Source organism: Athalia rosae, chromosome 3 (genome assembly GCF_917208135.1).
Source record: "Athalia rosae chromosome 3, iyAthRosa1.1, whole genome shotgun sequence".
Lineage (NCBI taxonomy): Eukaryota > Metazoa > Arthropoda > Insecta > Hymenoptera > Athaliidae > Athalia > Athalia rosae.
In genome coordinates, this window is record NC_064028.1 from 16,025,478 (window position 1) to 16,030,079 (window position 4,602).

Here is a 4,602-nt window from a genome sequence, read left to right on the forward strand (position 1 = left end):
GAGCGGCGAATATCCTCGATTCCACGACCGGATAAATTTTCGTCAATTTTCGCGGGACTGTCGCAACGCGACAGCGCGGTGTTTTTAGACCACCCCGTGTAGAACGAGAAGACACGACGATCGCGCGATACTAAAAGCCGGTTACGCGGTTACCGCGTGCGGTTTAGTCGTTACAGAGCTGCGGGTGACCGATACTTTTCGGAGATTTGCATTTGCACGATATACATACGCTACCTATATCATATTATAACGTAGTTACATACGTATATACATACGGGCGAAAGCCACAATATCGCCGTTTCATCAGCGCACTCCGTAATACGCGATTGCTCCCAAACCTCGAATCGTACGGCCGTATCACGTCGGCATAAATGTGAGCTATCGGTTACGGCGTTGAAGTCAAAAATTTCGCCGGCTTTTCTCCAATGGAGGAAAATCAAATCACAGTTTTCTGGGGTTTCGTTGCGTCGGAAAATTGTAAAAATCGATCAAAAAGGTCCGAGGACGTCGCGAACGATTTTTCAAACGGTCCACCTCGTTGAGCGGCAACAGGCGCGATCGGTATCGATCGCGAGAATACCGGATGCGTAACGGATCCGCGGTGGATCAGGAGTGCGATCTGCGGGTAAACGTCTAAAATTATCCGCCCGTATCGTGTTTCGGATCGCGTGCGTTGCATATAATAGAGCTAAATCACGATTAGTCGATTATGGTAGCTCTTGCATTTTGTCGCGTAATAATAACCCGTAATTGATGGAACGGGGCAACGAATGTGCGTGTACAGGTATCGTGGGAGGTAGGGTGGGTTAGTTAGGTGCATACAATGGATAGGATATCCTGAAGTTAGTAATCTGCGGCGGCGTAGGAGTCGCGCAACGTTCAACCCTACAAACCCTGTATCTATAATAAACTCGGCTAACCGCTAATCGGCCGTCGTAGTGCATATCAATTAACCGATTAAGTTATTAGCTTTAATACCAGCGAAACAACGGAACGTATCCTTATTCGTACGAGCGTAGATCACGCGTCAAGCCTATTACCTAGCGAAACCTGTCACGCGGTACACCTGCCACTCGAGCGCAGCAATCAGTTTCCAATTCGCGAGTCGACTCCGCGTACAAATCGACCAGAGTGGGAAAATAAAAAATGAACAATAAAATAATTGGGTTAATTATTCGCTTGTATACGCTCTCATTTCCGTTCATATTTATTTATACCCGCAACTCCGCCGTTTGGAGACGAGTGGGTACACGACTGTACGTATTTACATAAACGCATATCACGCATAATCCAAAGGCTTGAAAATTGCGCTCAAAGTCAGGGAAGCGGCGATTTTGCGTGAATTTTTTTATCGACCTTTTCTTACGACTAATTTTTCTATTCTCTATTTTCGTATCGATCGTTAATTATCGGCGGGCAACAACAAACATCGGGACGGATCCGTGTACGAGAGATTGTAATTAATGAAGAAACGTTGGGGGGCGCGTACGTTTTTACTCGGGATCGGTCGTTTCTCCTTTGACGACGTAGTTGCAGGTTGCGTAAAGTAGTCGTAAAATGCAAAGCCGGCGGATCAGATCCGGCAGAAAATGGTACGACGCCGACGCGCGACGTCCAACGCGCGACGCCCTCGACCCTCGAATCTACGACGCGACGCGACGCGACGCGACGTCCCGCGATTTTACCCCTACGGCGAACCTACGCGCGCATCGCGCCCAGCTAAAATTCATCCGGCCCGCAAGAAGCTTAGCCCGCGCATCCATCGCCCCGCCGCTTGTACGCCGTAACAATAAAAACCCATTAAGCTCAACTCGAGCTCCGGAGCTTTGTCTATTAGCTGCAAACAACAGTCTGTTTGCTAAAATTTCTCTCTTAACGAGATGAAAAACGGATCCCGTGCCTCGAACGTTCCGTACGTGTGTTCGAATAGGTACGTACGTACGAAACGTGACGCGCACTCCCACACATGAATCGAAAGTAGTATTTCACCTGAACTGCGATGCAGCTGATTACTGACGCGAACAGTTTTTGTCGAAAATCCCGACGATGGTTCGAAGTTATTTTTTGGTTTTCGTTCATATTTGAAATTTGACCGACCCAAACGATTTTCCGACCCTCTCCCTTGTTTATTTCGTCTATTTCGTTATGTTTTTGGTTCTTTACGTTTCATTGGCCGCGGAGCGAGTCACGAGGTCGATCGGTCTCCGCCTATTCGGACTCCTCTGCGTGAATCGCCCTGTACATCGGAGACGAGTTTCCACGACAATAAGTGGCGTAAGTATTTTATGATTAATTAATTAATTTGCTTAATTATCCCGTTCATATTATAAATACAAACAGGTATCCAATTCGGTTTGTACGTAATCGGAAAGTTTCATCTCCGTAGGCTATAGACGAGATTGCCCGATGTCGCTTACCTCGCCCGCACCTCGTTCGTTCGGTGATAATTATTATCTCAAACTCGGTCTCCGTTCAATTAATCTTTCCAAGATGATATAACGTCCTGGGTGCCAAGAACCTTTCCTTTATTACGACTATACGTAAGTGCATAATTTATACATCTACCGTACGTATACCACACGACACGTAACATACGGGCAACGTCAAAACTTTCTTCAGATTTCTCTTCTGGATGATTTTTTTTTTATTTTGGTGTCTTTTTTTTTTTGTTTTCTACAGCTGCGACGTGGCAGCGTCGACTTGGCCACCCTGGACGGTCAACTGCGTACTCCGCTCGCGGTGCGATGTGAGACTCGCAAACAGATGGATGAAAATACTGCGGAAAGCAAAAACGGATACGTCTAACGCCCCGAAATTCGGGATAACGCAGGAATCATTTATGGTAAACGGTCGTCCAGTTCTCGCCACCATTCGTTCTCCTCACCGATACCTAGACAATAAATTCCACGTTTCGTTCTCGATTGAAAATCGTAATCGAAAACGGGATTCTCCTGTTTTATGCTCCTTGTTCAACTTTATTTTACATATAAATTTTTTTTCCTCTTCCGTTTTCCCCATATTTTCCGTAAGCCTCCCCGAAGCTATATATATATACGTACGTACACATACATTGTTATGTACGGTACGTAGGTACCGACACGTGTACGCGTACATAAGGCGTGAAATAACACCATTTTTTCCACTGAAAAATTTCATAACGACTAGAAAAAACAATTTCCTTATAAGCACTATACCGCAAAATGTTTACCCTGTATAGCAACAATAACGATAACGTTTAACTTTTTTCTTTTTTTTTTTTTTTTCTTCAATAAAAGTACAGTATATACAACGCAACACATCGACGACGGGTGTGCATATGTATATATACCCATGTATTATGTGTGTATATAAATTCACCACGATCCGGTACATAGGTACGTACCGTGCGACGATGTATTATGTACGACGTAACGTAGTTGTCGGTTGCCTCCCGAAGCGCACATACTCGAATATATGTGTTACATGCACATAAATCGGTATGTAAATATACATATATATAGTTATGTACTTGTACCCGTATACGCGACGGTACTATATCTCATATAGCGAGAGAAAAATGTATAGGGTATATAGAGCCAATTTATGCGTGTATGCAACATATAACTGTAAGCAAAAAACCACAAAGGATGAAAATTTATCAACTTTTTAACATAGAAAACAACATTTTGGCACGTATTCAGAGTTTTCAATACCTTTGGCCGTATAATATACGCGGTGTATATAACCCAACACCACAGCTACGGAAGGGTAAAATAAATCTAAAACGTACGTACGTACGTATGCGTACGGAGATTGTCATAACAATTCGAAAACTATCGTATTTCGTAAAACAATTTCCGTTTCGAATGCCGAAACGTTTCCGTATTTAATTGGAGAACTTTTCTTTTTTTTTTTTCTTGCCCTACAGAAAAATCTACACATGAGATAAAAATGAATTCATAACTCGCTTATTTACAGAGTTAACTAATTGAGAAATATTGAAAAAAAAAAAAATTATCCGTAGGTACGTTACATTTCCGTTGGAATTATTCTCTACTTTTTTTCTTTCTCTTCGCACTGTGATTGTAACGTGGTTAATGGTACGATGTCGAAAAATATTTCGAAAATATCGAAATATTATGCGAGGTTGATAAAAATTTTGGTGGCAGGTTGTTAAGTGCAATCAATAACACCCTTTCACCTACTGCCCCCCCCCCCCCCCCCCCCCCCCCGCCCCCCTGCCCCTCCTGCATTCGCCTCTTCCCCCACATTTAACTCAATGTGCGATGACGTTGTACATGCGCGAACGGGGACATAAATAATGTACATGATATAGGTACGCCGGTGATGGTTAATAACGACCCTTCTGTCCATTAGAACGTCCACGTGATCGTGATGCCTAATAAATCTACGGAGTCTTCGTATGAAAACCCGTCTGCAGAAGCAAATCGATAAAAATACGATCAATCCTGAAAAGAGCGTGGAGCTATACGTGATTCAAAACATGTTTAACTTTTCTGACATTGACAGAAACCGTTGGAAATAAATAAATAAAAGTAAACAGGAAAAAAAGACATCAGGACGGGGCGCGGATAACTTTATAGGGTAGTTTTGTATGTAATA

General features: G+C 43.3%; 1 long non-coding RNA gene across 1 annotated transcript; it reads left to right on the top strand.

The window, feature by feature from the left end:
• The first annotated feature begins 1,341 nt into the window (after positions 1-1,341).
• On the top strand, positions 1,342-3,450 carry LOC125500425. The gene is made up of 3 exons (XR_007277806.1): positions 1,342-2,274; positions 2,387-2,540; positions 2,680-3,450. It is a non-coding gene; the product is annotated as an uncharacterized LOC125500425 (long non-coding RNA).
• The last annotated feature ends 1,152 nt before the right edge of the window (positions 3,451-4,602 follow it).